Consider the following 7,500-nt stretch of genomic DNA (forward strand, 5'->3'; position numbering starts at 1 on the left):
CGCAAGACAATCCACTGCAACGCGGACTAAACCCTGTGAACTGTAGATAAGGTACAGCGTTTTTTTCATTTCCTGAAAAATAACGGTTTTGGAGATACGAGGATTCCGCCTGACAGCGACGATATGATGGTTTCCCAGCTCTCGTGCTGATCTGTCAGGACTGGTATTAAAGGACGTATTCAGTATTTCTCTAACGTCTTGTTAAGAACCTCGCACGATGTTTACGGTCTAACCATGTCGGTTATTCTTATCATGGCTGTGTTATGTCTTCTGTTTGTACGCTGAACTCTGCTACACTACACTGTTCCATTTCTCTTCAGTTCTCTTTATCACTCTGACCTTGTGTATGAGATCGTTAGCTTCAGATAGTATGAGCTCGGTGGAATGTAGTGTAGCTGCAAATGCCTTCTATCTCTGATCTCTAACTGAAACACACACACGCTCGCTCGCTGGCTCGCTCAGTTTCTCACACACTCTCTGTCTGATTCAGCATTTTAAGTTACTTCAATTATAAAGTACACTGACTCAATGCTGTTTGAGAGACACACACACACACACACACACACACACAGTTCTGCATTTATCGGCTTGCTGTCTGATGCTGCAGCGATTTGTCAGCTTGTCATGTAATCGGTATCAGTGTTACACTTGTGAGCTTTAACACGCGCCTGCACACACACACACACACACACACACACACACACACACACACACACACACACACTCGTGATTGTCAAAACACAAACCAAAACAGCTTGTGACCTTTTTGACCTAAAGTCAGGTCTTAAACAGCAGTTATATCAGCAGTCATGGAGCGGATAACAGTGCTCACACACACACACACACACACACACACACACAATCTGGTGGCTTTTAATTATATATTTTATTCGACATATGCAGGTAACTGGGCTCCCCTTGTTGAGTGTGTGTGTGTGTGTGTGTGTGTGTGTGTGTGTGTGTGTGTGTGTGTGTGTGTGTGTGTGTGTACACTGTTATCTGCTTCATGACTGCCGTTTAAGATCAGACACACATTCCCAGTGTGTGTCTCTCCAGGGAAACCTAAAACCTACAGTTTTCTCACCTTTTAGTCCAGTTTCTGAGTCCAAATCAGAGCAAAATTCATTTATGGTTTGTTTGTTTGGTTTTTGTTTTGTTTTTTCTCACTGTACATAACTTAATGAACAAACAAAAAATGGTGAGGGTTGAAGTGCACCAGTAAAACTCTGATGTTGGGTTAAAGGTAAACACACCTCTGAGAAGTGCGCATATAAATCATAAATATCACCCGAACATAGAGAACACGCAGGAGTGCCTAGTTTTAACCATTTTTTTTTTTTGCAGATCTCCATCATTTACTTTCAGAAAAATGTCGCCAGCCAGCCAAAATACACAGCATGTTCGGTGCATTTGTGTCAATTGCGTCAGGAACTAATCTCTCTCAGATGGTCTATTTTGGTCCATACACAAGTGCAAGTGCTTAGAATCTACAAGTAACTTGTAAAAGAACCCCTGAGGAATCTTTCTTTCCCCACTGTTAGCATGAGAGAACCCTACTACATAGTACACTGGGGTTCAATTTCCAGTACCGACACAATGGAAATGGACTTATGAGATTTTCATTCAGTATGAGCTTCGTATTAACCACCACTGTGGGGTGTGGAGTGGGACATGACAAAGACATTCAATGCTGGACAAAAGTAAACAAGGACACAACCAGGGGCGTCACTAGGCCCTTTTTAGGGGGGCTTTAGCGACAAGCTGCGTCATGTTTCGGCTCCTCCCCTGAACTGAGTCTGCGTGGATTCAGCGCGTTTTTCAATCCGCAGGGACGCCGAGCAGAGCGAAACTTCGGAGAGTACAAGGTGTGTGTGTTTTTATTGATGGATTGCTATGATATGACATCTGCATCGGTGCAGTTCTTGTAATTGCAGTTTACTGGACCAATACACAGTTCGTACAAAATACACAAAACTGCTTCTCACAAGCTGCTTCATTTTCGCTTGTTTTTCATTCCTTCTGATAGTTAACCACAGTCCATTGTCCAGCCTCATACATGTGTTGTTTATATGGCTGATATGCATAGTCAAAGTTTATGGCTTTTATGTTATTTTTCTGGTTAAAAGTTGGTTAAAAGTTTTTTATTTTGTCAAAAAAGTTCCTTATGTGAGGTTTTTATGTGAGCATAGAAATGCAAACAGTAAAATGTTGTTTGTACTGGAAACGTGTGTACGTGTGTTTGTACAGTGAGTAATGAAACAGGAAGTCTTCATTGTAAAAAAAAAAAAAAAAAAAACTACATTCACAACTCAATTTTCTAGTGACTGGTCACATCTAAATTTTTCATTTTTTTACAGTGAAATACAGGGAATACAATGGAATAGTGGATTGCAATAAGGTTAGTAGTATACAACCCTATCCTGGGGGCTGAGCCCCCCTAAAATGAAAATTCTAGAATCGCCCCTGGACACAACACAACAGTGTGTGTGGGGGTGTCCTCCACCTTGAGTTTTCTCCAGGTTCCCTGCAGTCCTGTGTATTATAAAGGCTTCACAAGATGGATGGATGTTTAGCTTTCATGCTCCTTGGTTCATGTAAAAATCCTCAATCTGAATAACACCTGCCTTGTGACTAACTACACAGACCGGTGGCAAATATCAGTGAATAACTGACCTGGGCGCTTCTTCCTGACCGTCTGTCTGTTTACGTCCTGCACTGATTTTCTCATTCTTCTCTTTCATCATACTAATCACTCCAATGCACAAACATCACATTCATTAAGAGTTGACTAAAATTTTCTGTCGCCTGTCTTAGTCCTAGATCTAAACACCGACTTTATTCACTATTCCTATTAAAACTTTGCCGGTTCAGTCGTCTATGTGACTAAAGCTCGAATCCATTAACTCTCTCCCTCTCTGTCACAGCTTATCATTTTATTTGTTATGTCTTCTGCTGATTTAGTGCACTGTATTCCCAGAGGGGCACGGTGGCTTAGTGGTTAGCACGTTCACCTCACACCTCCAGGGTTGGGGGTTCGATTCCCGCCTCCACCTTGTGTGTGTGTGTGGAGTTTGCATGTTCTTTGCCTTGGGGGTTTCCTCCGGGTACTCCGGTTTCCTCCCCTGGTCCAAAGACATGCATGGTAGGTTGATTGGCATCTCTGGAAAATTGTCCGTAGTGCGTGATTGTGTGAGTGAATATGAGTGTGTGTGTGTGTGTGCCCTGCGATGGGTTGGCACTCCATCCAGGGTGTATCCTGCCTTGATGCCCGATGACGCCTGAGATAGGCACAGGCTCCCCGTGACCCGAGGTAGTTCGGATAAGCGGTAGAAAATGAATGAATGAATGGATAAATATTCCCAGAGGAACACCATCTCAACTTTGATTTGGTGTTTTGTCATAATGTTTTGTTCTTAATATTCTCTGCATGCACTAATTAGATTATTTACATCCTGAGTTTTGGCCCTACGTTCACATAGTCGCTAGCATCAGTAACGTTAGTAGTTAGCACATACAACCACCAGATTAAGAGCTACTACAACAAGCTGAGCAGGACAATATAGGACTCCTATTCTGAGTAGGAGGAGAAAGAGAAAAAAGAACCCACAGAACCAATAGAAGAAAACGCAACTCAACAGTAAGAATACGCCACTAGACATAACAAATGGCGAGCGACTGATGTCACATAGCCGTAATTTCATTGCGTGTCGATTAACAAAAAAAAAACAAAAAAAAACTAGATTTGTCACCAAACATTTGGAGGTAAGTGGAGACAAGCATGTGACATCATCCAAATACTCCTGAGGAAGTTCCCCCACATTGGGCTGATTGTTTTGATATGTCACTTGTCAATGTTGTGCTAATTTTTGATTTTCACGTGACATCACGTGACGTCCTCAGAATACCCGCGAGGCAGTTCCCCTCATTGTGCTGAGTGTTTTGATATCACATGCCCATGTTGTGCAAATTTTTTTATTTTCACGTGACATCACGTGACGTCATCCGGATACCTGTGAGGAAGTTCCCCTCATTGTTTTGAGTGTTTTGATATGTCACATGTCCATGTTTTTTGATTTTGCATAATTTGGGGGTGGGGCTGTGGCACAACCCGAAAGGCCAGTCGGTACACCAGTTTAAAAGTTTGTTCAGAGTATCACCCTAAAGGAGCTGGTCGAGTTTGGTGTAGATAGTTCGAAAGTTTGCCGAGTTATAAACCTCCAAAGTTTATAATGGAAGTCTATGGGGAAAAAAGGCCACTTTGAGTACCGGTACTCGGATCGCTTATAAAAGTAATAGCAACAAACTTCAGACCAGGGTCTACAACATATCCGAATTTGGTGCATGTGGCTCAAAAGCCCTAGGCCGGATTACATTTTATAAATTTTTGTCTAAGCTTAAATAGGAAAACAGAATGTTGGCTTCTACAAAGCTACATAATGAAACAACGCAAGAAGCGACATTTGACGTGTCCTCCGTAATTCATGTAGAATATGTCAAACATCGGTTCCTATTTGCTGTTTGATGGCCAAAAATGGTCAAAAATCTTACGACCTTTGGTTCACTTGTCCTGTCATGTGCAATCTCTTGTTAAATGAATACAGAGAGGAAAAAACCGGAGGTGAAATGTTAGTTAGCTTGCTGAGCTAATCTAGCACCGCTTTCATTTTTGACTGTCCGATCAGATAGCGTAATTATGCCACAAGGAAATTCAGACGGTAAACAAAACAGGACACCCAGATAAGATAAGAGGAGCGACAGACGGATGTAGACCGAGCCCTCGTAGAAGAGCGGATAGGTTTGTTTCGCTCGTAATGTTTTTCATGTCCTTCCCTTTCATCCACGCTTCAGGAGAGCAGCATTGTTTCCGTGAAAGTTAATTTCTTTATTTCTGGAGCTGAATTAGTAGATAATAAGCGAACACTACACTCAGCATTAATAAATAATTAAAGCGTAGAGGTGTGTGTGGGAGATAAAAGCCTGTTCTCAATAGAAGGGTGGAGCAGCTTGGTTTCCAGTTGATGAGGTCATGTCTGGTGTGTGTGTGTGTGTGTGTGAGATGAAGCGCTTGAAGAACACCGATGGAGTGTCCTTAGGGTAAAAGAGGCTAAGACGCTTAAACCAACAAGATCCTGGTGTCCGATTTATCGGCCTGAGTGCTTTTTGTTCTGTTATTTATTTATTTAAAAAAAAAAAAACTCACCCAGGCCTCATGTGACCTACTTCTGAACATAAGCATAACTTTATTTTTCTAAACAGACATGGTTTGTCTTGTGAATCTGTTCATGTCTGAGGGGGAAAAAGGAGGCTTGTAATCCTCCAGATCAGCCACGCAGGCTTGTTGAGCTTCACTGTTACATTCTGAAGTGTCCTATGTGTGATTTTGTGCTGTTAGCTAACGTGTAATTCTGTAACCTGAAGGTCTGGAATTCACTTTGCTGCTTTATAATATTATAGAAAGTTGTATTGAGTTATTTTCTTCTAGCTGGATGTACAGAGATCTTATCCGTCAGTCCACCCATCCCGGGAATTCTAGCACAAGGTCATATGTTAACTGCTAGCATGTCTGTGATAGTGTGTTTGAGAGAAAGGAGAGTAAAAAAACATTAGGTGTGGAGATAAGTAAAATTCCAGCTGTTTAGTCAATAATTACATGAGGTTTGTGTGTGTGTGTCCTCTTGGATTTAAAGATGGAACTGTGTACGTGAAACACACTTAATCTCTCAGCTAAAGAGCCCTTACGTAATTTCTGGTGCTCACCTGACAGCTGGTGTTTGCTCAGCACTGTGCACACTTGCTTTGAGCTTCCAGTAAGGCTGTGTACGTTCACTACTTAGTGTACGCTGGCTTGTACGCTCACTACCTAGTGTGAACTGGCTTGTACGCACACTACCTGGTGTACGCTGGCTTGTACGCACGCTACCTTGCCTGGTGTACGCTGGCTTGTACGCATGCTACCTTCCCTGGTGTACGCTGGCTTGTACGCATGCTACCTTCCCTGGTGTACGCTGGCTTGAATGCTCGCTACCTTCCCTGGTGTACGCTGGCTTGTACGCATGCTACCTTCCCTGGTGTACGCTGGCTTGTATGCTCGCTACCTTCCCTGGTGTACGCTGGCTTGTATGCTCGCTACCTGGTTTACGCCGGCTTGTACGCTCCCTACCTTCCCTGGTGTACGCTGGCTTGTACGCGCGCTACCTTCCCTGGTGTACGCTGGCTTGTACGCGCGCTACCTTCCCTGGTGTACGCTGGCTTGTACGCACACTACCTGGTGTACGCTGGCTTGTACGCTCACTACCTAGTGTGAACTGGCTTGTACGCACGCTACCTTACCTGGTGTACGCTGGCTTGTACGCTCGCTACCTTACCTGGTGTACGCTGGCTTGTACGCACGCTACCTTACCTGGTGTACGCTGGCTTGTACGCACGCTACCTTACCTGGTGTACGCTGGCTTGTACGCTCGCTACCTTACCTGGTGTACGCTGGCTTGTACGCACACTACCTGGTGTACGCTGGCTTGTACGCTCACTACCTAGTGTGAACTGGCTTGTACGCACGCTACCTTACCTGGTGTACGCTGGCTTGTACGCATGCTACCTTACCTGGTGTACGCTGGCTTGTACGCACGCTACCGTACCTGGTGTACGCTGGCTTGTACGCACACTACCTTCCCTGGTGTACGCTGGCTTGTATGCTCGCTACCTGGTTTACGCCGGCTTGTACGCGCGCTACCTTACCTGGTGTACGCCGGCTTGTACGCTCGCTACCTTACCTGGTGTACGCTGGCTTGTACGCTCGCTACCTTACCTGGTGTACGCTGGCTTGTACACACACTACCCTACGTGGTGTGTGTGTGTGTGTGTGTGTGTGTGTGTATATGGTGTAGGTCTGTGCAGTCCATATAGTTGACGTGTGTGTGTGTGTATGTTGTGCTCAGTACAGTTCAGTTCAGTTATTAAGGAGTCTGATGGCTTGTGTCAGAAGCCATCCGTCCTTCTTTCCTTCCTTCACTTTTACGATCTGTTCGTTCCCCCTTCTTTGTTTTTAGTCCCCTCACCTTCTTTCAGTTTTTCTTACTCTTCTTTCTTTTTTCTTCCCTTGTTTTTTACTTCTTTCTACTTTTTGTCTATTTCTTTTGTTCTTTCTTTTATCTGTTTCTTCTTACCTTTTTCTACCCCACTTTGTTTCTTTATTTTATATCGCCCTTTATACTCCTATCATCTTCTGTTTTTTTTTCCCCTTCCTCATTCTGTCCATCTCCTTGATGCACTCATTAGATATGTTAACTTTTTTCCTCTCACATCGATGAAGTCTACAGCTTGTGATGATGTGAGCGTTTCCTGCTGTCAGAGTTGTGAGATTTCAGCAGCAGTCTCCTCCTGTGTAACAGCTGGGATGTAACTAGACACACTGTGTGGTGATTAAGTGCTAAAAAGAAACCGTGGGATCCCAAAAAAACCCCGTTATCACCGTTCCAGCTGCTCGGCTTGTCGAGGTTTAGA

The 7,500-nt window shown here is 43.9% G+C and overlaps 1 protein-coding gene and 1 long non-coding RNA gene across 2 annotated transcripts in view; both read left to right on the plus strand.

Annotated features, from left to right (window-relative positions):
* pdzd8 (PDZ domain containing 8) overlaps positions 1–7,500 on the plus strand; it is a 58,220-nt gene that overhangs the window by 12,501 nt on the left and 38,219 nt on the right. The gene's annotated exons all lie outside the window — the stretch shown is intronic.
* Positions 1,214–7,500, plus strand: part of LOC132852757 (uncharacterized) — a 14,395-nt gene continuing 8,108 nt past the window's right edge. Inside the window, exons 1-2 of the long non-coding RNA XR_009649129.1 lie at positions 1,214–1,865; positions 2,358–2,398. This is a non-coding gene — a long non-coding RNA (uncharacterized LOC132852757). The remainder of the gene's footprint in view (positions 1,866–2,357; positions 2,399–7,500) is intronic.

Source organism: Tachysurus vachellii, chromosome 10 (assembly GCF_030014155.1).
Source record: "Tachysurus vachellii isolate PV-2020 chromosome 10, HZAU_Pvac_v1, whole genome shotgun sequence".
In the NCBI taxonomy this organism is placed as follows: domain Eukaryota; kingdom Metazoa; phylum Chordata; class Actinopteri; order Siluriformes; family Bagridae; genus Tachysurus; species Tachysurus vachellii.